This window comes from Pteropus medius, unplaced genomic scaffold, assembly GCF_902729225.1.
Source record: "Pteropus medius unplaced genomic scaffold, Ma_sr-lr_union100, whole genome shotgun sequence".
In the NCBI taxonomy this organism is placed as follows: domain Eukaryota; kingdom Metazoa; phylum Chordata; class Mammalia; order Chiroptera; family Pteropodidae; genus Pteropus; species Pteropus medius.
In genome coordinates this window covers 12,563,202-12,577,611 of record NW_024352785.1, presented here as the reverse complement: position 1 = coordinate 12,577,611, position 14,410 = coordinate 12,563,202, and positions in this window count along the sequence as shown.

Genomic DNA, 14,410 nt, shown 5'->3' with positions numbered 1-14,410 from the left:
ACCACAGAGTCTTATTAGTGTCACAGAGAGGGAAGGGCAAAGTCGGGATATTTATTGAAGTATTTGAAGTTTGAATTAAAGCAGGTTTTTTAATTCCAGGCATGGGGGATGTTGTTAAGTAGGATTGGGTATGAGTCACTATAGTTTACATTGAAGTTATAGTTTAGAATTGGTGGCCACAGCAAGGTGAGGATTTTGTGACATCTTGGGATGTAAACTGTTGTTTGATACCTTCTGTTGAAAAGTTGATGGTTCGCCCAGGAAATTTTACTGTTTGATATTTTCCTTTAGATCAAAATAGTTAATACTTGTTTGCCTTCTCCTGGGAAAATCAACAGGTATTCTGGACAATTATGCCCAGAATTTCACTGAGGCATACCTTTTGCTGTGTTCTAAAGGTGACCTAAGTCTTATGATTGATTCTGTCTCTCTAGTTCCTGTTTTAGCTCAGAAAGGCCATAAATTTCCCAAAAGAATTTATAATTTTATCAAAGTAAAGTTCACTAGTTTGTTCATGATTTATAAACCCTTTACTTCCGACAGATTATAGACTGTATAAAACTTTGCCAGGACAGTAACTAAGACACAATTAAGAAGATTCCTGGGTGACAGTGGCTTTTTTAGGCAGTGGACCGCCAGCTCTTCTGAAATTATGTCTTGACAGTGTCTGTTAAAAGCATCTATGTGACTTGACTAAATCCTTGGTAATGGAACATCTTCTTTGGGAACCTAAATATCAACTGGCTTTTGTAAGTTAAAATGAGCCCTTCAGCAGCCCCTCACTATGGTTTGTCTCATAATAGTAGTCACAACAGCTAAACTAGGAGAAACATCAGCAACTTGTTTTGGGGGCCCCCTTTAAATTTGAAGTTCCTTCATGCTGCACAGTCTTTGATCCTCACTGAAACCATACCACATTTCTTAGTAAATAAGCATATCTCCTATGCAATCCTATTACCTTCTCTGTTACATATTCCTGATCATTGGTATAATACTTTAAATCCTGCTATTGTCCTTCTATTATCTGATGAAGAGGAAACTTATGGCTGATTAATCTCTGTTTGTGAATCTGTTCTGAATAGATTTATTAGAAATCCCTTTAGAAAATGGAGACAACCATATTTTTGATGGGTCATACTTTAAAACTAAAACAGAAAAATATCAAGTAAAATACACTGCAAAAAAACCCAAATAACTGACTTTACTCCTAGACTATTACCCTTTGCCAGAAGGAAAAATCTACTCAGCTGGCAGAACTCACTGTGCTCACTAGAGCTTATTCGTTAGATAAGAGTGTTAGCATTTACAATGATAATAGATGTGCTTTGGGGGTAGTTTGTGAATTTGAAATGCACTGGAGACAGTTCTTGACCTCAGGAAGAGCCCAATTAAGAATGGTCAGCAAATTAAAGAATTTTGAATATTCTGTTTTCTAAGGATGTAGCTATATTATAAAAGTAGGAGTTCATACAAAAAATGCTCTGGCACTCAACTAAAATCCTAGCCTTCATGATACCTCAAAATCTAAATCTTTAGAGAGGTTTCAAAGAGTCTATTACAGAATGCCAGAATTCAGTAGTGTTTACAATGTAGCCAGGTGACAGAAGCATGTAAGTTACTAAATGCCATAAGAGATATAAGTACTATGATAAATAATATTTAGGGCAATATGTGGAGAGGTGCATATGGAGAAAATGGACAGTCTTTTTTTTCCCCTCCCTCTTTAATTCTCCCCGCCGCCCCCCTGCTTCCACCCTGACCTATGTATGTTGCTGTTTCCCTTAAGAACTGGATCTCTGAGGTCGGGCATCCCCACACTTGTGTGGTACACCCCAGCCTGGTGCACTCGGGGCTGATCTGTGTGCAAAGCAGACATACTAACCACTACGCTATGGAGCTACCCCCGAAAATGAACACTTTTTAAATAGGGTTGGAGAGTACCAATGGATATGGAACAGTTTCTTAGAAGAAGGTACCCTTGAGTTAAGCCTTTGGAAGATGAGGGTGAGAAGGGAAAAGGGAGTGCTTTCCAAGCTAAGTGAGCAGCTCAAGCAAAAGTTGCGAAATAGCTTGGCCAGTCCAGAGACTTGCAAACATTTTGGGTGGCGAGAGCAGTTGAGTGACAAATAAGAGATGATACATTTATTATGGAAAATGTGTGTACTTTAATCCATGCCTCAAACAAAGCAATTTAGGGGAAATAAAGTAATTTGGTAAAAGTATAAGTCTTGATTAATAGTGTTTTACCTGAAAAGTTTCATTTTACTATCATGAATATAGCTTCATCCTGACAGTCTTACTAATTTTTAACTGCCCAAAGACTTACTTTAAGAAAATTATGCCACATCTTCAATTCTACTGATATACTCTCTCCCACCATAATCCAGTTGCTAAAAATTTTTGAAACCTCATTCTAAATAAGCATAAATTTGTACAAATGTGTCTACTTTTAACCAGATTTTTTTAATTGATAAAGCAATCATGTTCTGATATTTAAGTACACAAAGCAATTTATAGACACAGCCAATATTCTTATACCTGAATAACAAATATGCATTTGTATATGTATCTATGTTTGTGCATCTATCTGTATATTTGTACCCACAAGTATCATTTCTATTTTTGTAGTATCCTTTTATAAACCAAAACCAACATGGCATGCTATCACCTAATAGTTTCCTAGTTATTGTTAAGCAGCATTGTTGTTAGTAAACATTGTACATGGAGAGAAGTATTACAGTAAACCAGCTGAACCACAATTCAGTGCCCTTACCCAGTAGGTTTTTATTTAGAATATAAGCAATGAAGAACTTAATGACAGACACAGAAAATGTCATATCCTTATTTTCTTTTTTTGACCTCAGGTTTAGAGGGTAAAGCTAATAATCATACTTCCTTGTTCATGGCACATTGCCATCATTTGTCCAACCCTTCCCCCAATGTCTTCACTTTTAAACATCTTAGATAAGGAGAATATTTTACATGTATACTCCCGTTCCCCAGAGTTTAGATGGAGACGTAGTCAGAGAGATCAAGAATTTGGATCCTAATTTTTTGCCATTTAATGAATATGCAATCTGGTTAAATGATTTAACCTGAGTCTCCATTTTCTCATCTACAAAGTAGGAATAATAATTACTACTTCATAGGATTGTTCTGAGAACTGGATTATGCACCTAGAGTGCTTAACACAGTGTCTGGTATGTGATAAGCTCTCAGTACATTTTTGCATAGGAAGTTTGAATTTGGACAAAGAGCAATCCAGGCTAGGAATATCTACTACCAATGTGCTATGTAACTTTAAGTCACTTTGCCAAACTATTACTCTGTTTCTGCAACTAAGAAATGAAGTGACATTGTAATTGTTTGTAAGTCTGTAAAGATTTAAAGCATTAAATAAATGTTAATATATATCCCTCATTAAAATCTGTAGTTATGTTTATAACTCTGAAGATAAATATAACTAATATTTTTATTAATAATAGCCTTCCACTCAGACATTAATAAGATATTTCAAAGATAAACAAGCATAGAGCATTGAACCTACCCAAGGTTATAGACTCAGGAAGATAGGAGGAGCAGATATTCTATAACTGACAGGCAATTAGAAAAGCAATTTATTTTCTCTGAAGAATTTTGCGTTGATTTCTAAACAGTAAATATGAACTTTACCAACTGCTCCATTAGGAAGTGGGTGGCACTAATGACCAGATCTTCAGTGGTAGCTGATACTGTGGGTCTCTAGGCTACCTGAGTAATTATGGTCATTTCTCTCCCTTTTGATGGCTAATTCTGACATAAAATTTAACTCCCCAAAGTGTTAGCAGCAAAGGAGGAAATGCCACGCTATAAAATCATTGGAACTCCTGGGTCCTCTAAGGCAGTGGTCCTTAGTCTTTCTGGCACCAGAGACTGGGGCTCCCATGAGAATCTTACGCCTGATGATCTGAGGTAGAGCTGAGGCGATGATGCCAGCACTGGGGATTGTTGGCAAATACAGATGAAGCTTCCTTCACTCACCCGCTGTTCACCTCCTCCTGTGCGGCTGCGTTCCTAATAGGCCACGGACTGATACCAGTCCGTGGTTGGGGGGTTGGAGGCCCCTGCTCTAGGGCACTCTGTTTTGACCCTCACTTCTCAAGACACAAGATTCATCATTGTTATTGACTCATTAACCTCTTTTAGTTGAAAGGCAGTATAGAAAATGACTTAGAGCCTTTGAGCCAGACTGCCAGTATTTTGAATCCTGGCTCTGGTGCTCTCTAGCAGTATATACTTAACCCCTCAGGGTTTTGGTATGGATGACAAAAATAGCACCTACTTCATGAATTAGACCTGCACTTAGAACACACTAAGGGTTAAATTAGTATTAACTGTTAGTTCTACAGCCAAAACTGTATGCCTAATTGGAATGTGATTCACCTGAAGGTAAAATTGGTGGATGAAATTGGCTTAAATTGAAGTGACTTATGTAAGCAGTCACCATCAAGATGCCAATGCGAATCTCTTCATAGTCACATAAACAACACCAGTTCTTTTTTCTCATCACTAAAATTCCCAAAGTTGTGCAGCACAAAGGATTGGTGCATGGGCTTTTAAGTTAGTCATGACCCTTACTGTGTCCTTGCCTTGGTTTCCCCTTCTGTGCTAGTCACTTTACTTACATTATTTCATAATACCCCATGAAGAAGGTATTATTTTTAACTATTTAAAAATGTGAGATTTAGATGAGATAATGCAAGTAAAGTGACTAGCATAGTTTCTGACAAACAGTAAGTAATTAATATTATGTTATTAATAATAAACGTTAGTGGTTGTTATTGCTATTTTAAATAAAATAACGAGGTAAATAAGCCCCTCTGATAGTCTTAGTTTTTACTATCATTATCACAAATTTAAAAGTGGTCAGAATTGGGGATTCTCATTATAGATTTATATATATATATAATTCTAGAACAATCCTATGCCTGGGACATAGGAGGCACTTATATAAAAATATTAGATGAATGCCTCTATGAATTCACCAAATGTTTACCTTTCCTCTATGATCCTTACATCTCAGTCTCTAAGATTTTTTGCTTTGTTTTACCTTATTATTTCATGTCAGTTTTGCAGAGGGAGGTTATGTCTTGCTGTATCTAATCTAGTCTTGACCTCAATCTGTTAGAAGTAGCTAAAAGAGGTCATAGCCAGTTGGTATTAGTTTAAAAAGTATGAAGGGTTTGGGGAAACATTTTTTAAGAATAATAGAAAAAGAATAGGACGTTATGTCTTTGGATTTAAATGCCTTGCATATATTAGAATTTGGATTACCTTCTCTGTGGGTTAACTGGTAAAATTTCAGTTAGCATTTTTCCTCATCCAATTCACTTTCCTTAAAGCTCACTATCATCTTAATAGATTAAAATTAATTTCAATATTAGCCCAAACAAAACATAATAAGAAAGGTAAACTTTTAGCTCCACTCTTGCCCAAATGTATTCAAAAGCAAAATAGCAGTTTTATTTTATGAGTTGCTCTCAAATATTCAAAGCACTGCCATGGATCATTTGAACACATAGCCACTTTAAAAATGTAATACTGTAATAAATTACAAAAGATTTTAGAGAAAAAAAATTGCCATTAATTCCCATGTTTACCCATTTATATACTTACAATAGGTTGTTTATTAAATTCCTTTTCCTTTACCACAGCCCTTACTTAGTCCAAACTTTATCTTCATTTACCGTAGATCCAGGATGTTGCTGTGGCAACACTGGGAGTCATGGCACTAGAATCTGGCCAAATCAGCATACACCAGAATCTGCATGGCCATAGTCTTTGTTTATGCATTTATCATTTATTAGCTGTATGTGATTTGTTTGGTTACTTGTGTACCTATCCATAAGATAGCTTTTAGAACTCCCAGTTCTTGAGATAATGTCCTGTTGGAAGGAAGGACGGAAGGAAGGATGGAAGAAAGGAAGGAAAGAAGGAAGGAAGGAAGGAAAGGAAGGAAGGAAAGGAAGGAAGGAAGGAAGAAGAAGGAAGGAAGGAAGGGAAGGAAGGAAAGATGAAAGAAAGGAAGGAGCTAGAGTCCGTGAAGTGGGCCTAGGAAAATACTATTGTTGTTATGCTCTCTTCTATATACCACTCTCTTGGCTGCTCTTATGTCTCTGTCCCATTTCTTGATGATCCTAGCTTTAAAGAGAAGTAATTCTCAGAACTCTTTTTTGTGGACATGAATAGACTGAGTAGTTTTAATCTTCATCGGTAGTAATAATATAGTCAATTGGAAATATTTTTATTGTAGGATTTAAAATAGGCTATACAGAATAATTCACAGGTCTATTGAATATTGTCCTGTCCATCTTCCTTTTTTCAAAGTTCCGTTTTTATGTTTCCATTAGCCCCAGGATCAAAAAAGCTTCTGAGATATAAAAAGTAAAAGAAACTTAACATTGCTTTCCCTCTATACTCTCACTTATCCTTTTATCTATAAGAGCTAAAAGTGTTAATTTTGGAACCATGCTTATTTTTTGCCCCAAAGGGTATATTAAATAATGTATGATAACACCCAATGAAATACAATTGTTGAAATGGCTTTTGACTCCAAAAGACTATTGAATGCACTCTTTCTGATTGCAAGATAGCATAGCTCATTAACCTGAGGGATAAAATAGTGTTTGCTGTGTACTGTACTGTTTCAAGAATAGAGTTTTCCTAATAGATTATGTTATTGGCCTTCTTAATTTTGGGGGGAAAACATTAATTTTTTTTAAATTGTATTTCCTTCTTTGAATAGATAGAAGTCATACGGTTTAACGGTTTAAAGATACAGAAGTGTCTATAGTGAGCTATCTCTTTCCTGCCCTTGTCTCCCAGCCACCTAGTTCCTGGAGTTAACCACTATGTTTTGGGTACTCTTCCAGACATATTCTCATACTGACTTTTGACAGACCTCATTTAATCTAAGCAGACATTTGGCTCAGCTCTTAAACATCAAATTCAATTATTTCCTAAAGGAGTCATTTCTCTCTACTGTTCATTTTCTGTAAATTGATTCAGAAAATGGAAAAATTCAGTATAATTAAACTCCCATTTGAATGAACTTGATAGAATGTCAAATTTCCTGGGATTAATCTACATGATGTTTAAAAGAAAACTAATTGCTACAGAGTACAGATGGCAACCTTTAAAAAAAAATAAAGCAGTGTCTTTTCTAGGGTTTGCCTGTCAGTGAAAAGGATGACTTATCCACTAGGGAATTCTTTGTTGTTGTTTAATCTGGTTAGATGGAAAATGTCAAGTTAGGCTTCAGATCCAATCCCATAGTGCCCCTTCTTTTATCTTTACCTCTTTCTGCATGTTTTTAGCAATAACTTTGTCCTTAGCCCACCTCTTCTATTCTGCCAACACTTGAGTTTTAAACCTTAGAGCTGCCCAGTGGGTCATATATGCCTCACTTCCGTGTCCTTCTCTGTTCTGCAGCTCATCAAAGTCTCAGCGTGTAAGCACAATTACAGCATAAAGAATTAATTCTAAAATAGCCATGGCTGGATATACCATGTTTGGAAACTGCATTTCTATTTGGAGCTTTCCATTCAATGCAATTTGTTGAACTATATCACTTGCCTTACTATTAATGGGGCTTTTGCTTTGATACAGAAATTGGTTCCTTTAATAGAAACTTAAGTTAAACAGGTATAGTGAAATTGGATTTTCTCTGATGATACAGATCTGTCTTAGAGTCCTCTAGAGGAAATTATTTATGAGGTGATCATGAAGGAAGGTGTGTTGTCCCAACCATGAGTCCTCTATTTGGGGCCCTGCGAAGGGTGTTACAGTAGGGATATAAGGCAAGATATTCTCCGCAGTATACGTGCTCTGAGTCCTCGATAAGAAGACTTTCTAATGAGAGTTTTGGGTACTTCTTAGCATTAAATTCTACTTCACTAGAATTCAACAAGGCCTTACCTTATACTAACATACATTTCAAGGTCCCAGGGTTTTATTAGTATACTAGTTTATTTTATTAGTTTTATTAATTTATGCTAACAAAACATGTACTAACTAATAAGAACAGTGTTTTTATTTTTCATTATCAAGTACTGTAACTAGGCAACCAGGAATTTGATTAGAATCTGCTATTTGCTTGACACAACAATTCTCATTGCCCTCAGGCCTCTACCAACAAGGTTAGGGACTCCTGCGACAATGTCAGGCAGTTCAAGAATTATTGTATCATCTGTGTTAATATATTTTTTCCAGTGTGCTTCAGATCAAGTATTTTTCTGTATATTACTCATTTTAAAAACTATACTGCTTTAAATGGGTTACTTGAAATACAGTCTCTTACTAGCACAGGCTTGCACATCATAGATTGAGAAAAGCTTATCTGGGCCCAACCTATCTTTGAGTATAAGCGAGAGCTAATTTTAGTAAAAATTCAGAACTGTATACAAAATATTGGTGTTTTATTTCTGGTATCTATTTTCGTATGAAACTTCATTATTATAGGAAAGGGCAGTGAAAACTCTGCAGTCAGATATTCTTGGTGTACGGTATTCAAAAATTTCCTAATTATGTTTTTTGCTACAGTGTTATTTGTTACATTACTTATAAGGTGCTTATCTCAGAAGCTAGGATACTTAGTAAAGACTGAATAGAGAGACATTGACTTGTCTAATGTACTATATAGGTGCAATAACAGAAAGAATATAAGGATATAAGCTTTAAGTAGCTTAGGCTATTTGTCCCTAAGATTAGCATACATATAACATATTTTAGTATATAATTTTTTTAAAGGTGAGAAAAATATCTTTGCATAAAGTTTAGCAGTATCTTTAGGTATTTGAATCCTCCCAAATTTCATCTTAAATAACCTATTTTTGAAAACTAATGGGAAAATAGTTATTTTATTTCCTTATTATGATTTCAGATGGTTTATGTTTAAATAATTCTCCTGAAAATTACTTTAGGACTGACAGCTAATAACTCAATGGAACAGTTTTACCTCTGACTCATGGAGAATCTGGTATAAGTCATTTGACTCATCTGCTTCTTTCATTTAGGAAATGTCACTATAAATGTACCATAAGGTGCTTATGAAATGCTTGACTGCTCATATAAAAGGTGCTAGAAAATTACAAGGTTACAGAGTCTTATTTTAAAATATGGTTTTATAAAACTTCAAGCAGATGTTTTAGTTCATTAGTAGATCAATTTTGGAATAACTTACTTATGTGTGTGGGGGGAAATCTACCTCCCCTCCAAATGAAATACCTCATTAAAAAATTTTATGGTTTCCGTATTCTTCCAGTCATTAGGTTAAATAAAATAAATTGAAAGAAACAAACATTCAGTACTGGATTTAATTTAAATTTTTTTCCTAATTAAGTTAAAAAATCCACACAATATCCAGATCCTGCCATAATTAGATTAATTAAATCAGTTGCTAATTCCACTTCGGTTAAGTAGAATTAAACCTGTCTGCAGTATAATTTTTTAAAGATGAACAAATGTCAGCCTCTTAAAACTATTTCCATTAAACAGGAAGCATGATACAATATGTAAATAATATGCTTTTGTTAGAATAACTGACAACTTTTTAATAATACTTTATTTTTCAGATTTACATCAAATTTGAGACAATAATTCAGAGTGTTCCCATATACCCCACACTTAGTTTCCCTTATTATTAACATCTTACATTATTATAGTACATTTGTTAAAATTAATGAACCAATATTGACACATTATTAACTAAAGTCCATGTTTTTACTCAAATTTCTTAGTTTTACCTGATGTCCTGTTTCTGCCCCAAGATCTCATTAAAATACCACATTACATTTAGTCATTATATGTCCTTAGGCTGTGACACTTCCTCAGACATTTCCTTATTTTCAATGACTTTTACAGTTTTGAGGAATACTGGTCAGGTAGTTTGTAAGATGTTCCTCTTGGGATTTGCGTGATTTCTTTTTCTCGTGGTTGAACTGGGGCCATGGGTTTTGGGGAGAAGAACACTGAGGTGAAGAACCATTTTTGTCACATCATATTAAGGCTACTTATATCTACCTGATTTGTTACTTGATCACCTGGTAGTGTTTCTCAGGTTTCTCTAGTGTAGAGTTATTCTTTTCCCCCCTTTCCAATACTGTACTCTTTGAAGGAGGTCACTATGCACAGACCACACTTATGGAGTTCCCATAACTCTGTAAGTCAAGAGTTATGCTCCCTCTCCTTGAGGTAGAGTAGCTACATAAATTACTTGTTATTCTTTTGCACAGGAAATTTATCTCTTCTCCCCTATTTATTTATTTACTCAATCATTTGTTTATATCAGTATGGACTCATGGATGTTTACTTTATATGTTGGTTTATAATCTCATACTACTGTATTTTGTGGCTTAAGTTGTTCCCACGTTAGCCATTAGTAGTGCTTTCAGTTGGCTCCTATGTTACTTTGATATACTACACCACTGTTTTTGTTTGTTTGTTTAAGCATTTCCTTACTTTCTGGCACTATAAGATGCTTCAGGCTTGTCTAGGCATAGCTGAAAACTTTTTAAAAATTACACTTTCTTGCCAGTTAGAACTGACAATTATAATAAACTCATATTTATTTATCTCCCAGCCAAACTGTCAGAGAATCCAAATAACTATTTTTTCTGCATTTAATATAATAAGAAATAATCATGAGATTAGTATGAATTCAATTTTGTTTTCATACTTTTTATAGCTGCAATATATCACAATTATAATAGAATTTATAATAATGATTAATATAGGGTTAGAACCTCAAGATTTGTCTGAATTAAAGATTTAAACATATAAAGATAATATGAATACTGTATATTACATTTTACTTTTTTTAAAAAATAAAAATTCAAAATGTCATACATAAAACACTCCAATGTCCAACCATCACAGATAATTGAAATTTTACCCAGGGAAGTGGAATAATTTGTTTATAAGAATGTGGGTAAATCTGAACATTTGTTAGGATTTAAGGCACATTCATAACTTAGAACCAGACAACATTAAGGTTCTCTTAAATGGCAAGATTGATATTAAATGTATAAATATAAACAAAAGTATATAGCAAAGTGTTTGATACATTTATTTGAACCTTAATATTCAGGCTAAAGTGGGCCAGAGATAAATATGAAGCCTCGTGGCAGATGCTAGCCTAGATGTGTTTTATTTTCTCAAGGATACCTAACATGACTTTGAAGGCTGAGTGTGAGAGTTTTTTTAGTTCTAATTTTCTCTGAGTCAAAAATTCATCTTAATCAATTTTCCACCTTATAAAGCAGTTTTTTAAAATGGAGAATTTGAGATGTCAACCCTATATGATTCCTGAGGGCTTGTTAGAATGGGGCCCTTTCTCTAGCAAATCTATGTAGGCCCCAAGTCATTTGGGGATATTTCCTTTGCCTCATGGTTAAAAGGGAAAAATATATCAAAGATATTTTCCTGTTCACTCTAGATTCATCTTTATTTTTAAAAAAATATTTCTTATGTTATCTTTAATAACAATGATTTTGAAAACTATGTGAACATCGTTTTGTCTTATACCTATTATCCAGATCTCCAGTTTATTTCTAATATTTCATTCAAGATTAACTAAAGATCTATATGAATTACAAGTCAAATAAAGATTATAAAATATATTTTTATTCAGAATTTACTTAGACAATATTGGCACTTCCTTTTATACACATTTACTAAGCTATGGTCTCTCATCTCTGTTTATATTTTTCTATGAGCCTGATTTAACCACCTCAGTGGTTAAGAAGACAGTCATCTCAGCAGCAACTCCTCAACTTCCAAAACAGCTTTCAGGGCTCCTCAGAGCCAGGGCTACCTGGCAGACCGGAGTTCCTAAAACACATAACTCTACCCTTAATCAACTGATACTACCAATAACATCCCTGAAGGCACGGGTAGATCCAGATTTTTTATGGGGACATGAAGATTATATATTTTTGGAGGCACTTCAAAAGAATAGATAAAATTAGGTTCATTTCTTAGAAGGGACGGATGCAAATGAGAAGCACTGAAGCTTAAGGTTAGCTTCATGGTTAAATCTGTCATTGCCATGCAGGAAAACAAAAAGGAAATTGGCTAGGTAGTAAAAGGATATGGAGGGCTGATTGGAGCTGATTTTTAGGCTTTAAAGTAATTCTTCCATTTATTCATCAATACCCATTTGAAATTTATAAACTATTAATATTCATTTTACTGAAGTATTTGGATTGTTTGCTCTGATTGATCAAGGTATGTCATTCATCTGCTATTTAAGTAGCATGAGTTTCAAAAAAATTAAAAAAAACTCACCCAAATTAAGAAAAAGAGTAAAGAAGTTTGGTATAAAGATACTTATGAACTTACAACTCTCTCTCATGGGTTATAGTTTCTACTTCCCTCCATATTTCTGCTCATCCTCTGCATGGCAGTTAACTTCTGCTTACAGTTTCTATTCCCTTCTAACTTCTGCTTGCACATGACTTACACCTGTTATGTTACTATGCTAGGTGCTGGAAATATATATGTGTGGGTTTTTGTATGGGCTCATGATTCCGTTCCTTTGGGGTGTGTGTGTGTGTGTGTGTGTTTTATGCCAGTATCATACTGGTTTGATTACTATAGCTTTGTAATGTAGTATGAAATTAAGAGGCATGTCTTCAGATTCATAAATATCTTCAGTATTCTACATTTTTTGAGACTGTATCTTTTTATCTTTGAGTCTAGCTTCAATTTCGAATAGATATTATATTATTCCTCAATACAGGCATTAGTGTAGTTACATAATCTCCCCAAGTTCCTGGCAAGGCTTTTCTCTTGACTCTTCACCTACAGTGTTCACAATATTTATTTTATTTTATTTATTTTGTTTTATTTTATGCTAAGTCAGATTCTGCTGCTGTGGTCACACACACACACACACACACATACACACACACCCATTCAATTTAAATCTAAACCAGAAGGGAGGGTGGAAGGGGAAGGGGGAAAATAAAAAAAAATAAAATTTTAAAAAAATAAATAAAAGAAAAAAAATTAAATCTAAAACTGTTCATATAAAGCAGGGCTTTCTATTTAAGTATACATTTAGTGTATTTTGTTTTCTAAGGGAAATTCAGCATCCTCCTTAATCTCCTAGTATTTGTTAAACTGTGAAATAGAATTAAAATACTTAAACATGTTGTTTAGAATGACATCACAATTTAAGCCACAATAGAATCTAAATCTAACTCTACTAATTAAAAATTTGTACTATTTGACTTGCTCAAAAAAAAAAAAGTCAAACCGGAAAATATTTAACCTATTTTAGAACTTTAATCATTGTTTCAAATACCTTTTTTTATTATGAAGTAAAACATTGCCATTGTAGGAAATATAAAAAACGTCTAAAAGTAAAAATAAAATAAAAGTCACCTGTATTTATATCACTCAGAGATATCACTATTTACATTTTACGATATTTCCTTCCAGTTTTCATGTATACATTTAATGTATATTTTTTATTTCAGATTGTTAGTATACTAGGATATACTAATAATGGACAGCATTTATTGACCACTTACTATGAGCTGGCACCAAGCTAAGTACATACTTTTCCTAATTTAATTATCACCATGACCTTATAAAAGTAAGTATAATTATTATTCCTCTTTTAGAGATAAGGAAAGAGGCTCAGAAGTTTTAGTAACTTGTTCAAAGTCACACATTTAGAAAGTATCTGAGCCAACTCTAGAATGTAGGCTGATCTGACTACAAAGCCTAAAGCCTATATTCTCTATTACCCTGACCGGCTTTTGTCATTTACCATCATGTGACATGTGAATTTTCCCATATCATTAAGTATTTTTCATAAAATAATTTTAAAGGCTGTAAAGTGATCTATTTTGTCAGGAACACCATAATTACCTTAATTACGTCTCTTTGGACATTTAGGTTGCTTCCAACTTTGAAGACAAGGACCATGTCTGAGTCATTTCTGTGGCCCCAGCATCTAGCAAAGTGTCTGGCACCTTTGTTCAGGCTCAAGTTGTTGCCTGAATGAGTAATTGGACAGAGGAAAAGGAAATTCGTCTAAGGTAAATGACATAAAAGGTAGAAGACAGGCAGAAATGAAAATGACATGTTTGTGGGAAAATGAAGAAAGAATCCTACTCAATAGGAACAAAGAGAATGCATATTGGAGAGATTGGTTTTCATTAGGCTCTTTGAATTGTAAAGAACAGAAACTCATTCAGACAAATTTTCTTAAGATGATAATTATCAGGAAAATAGTGATACCGTAGGAATTCAAGTCTGGAACAATTATGGGCTCCCTCTTAATATGCTTTACTTTCATTGCAAATGTTTCAGGATGTCTATTTGCTTCTCCACTTACCAATTGGTTTGCATACTTTTTACT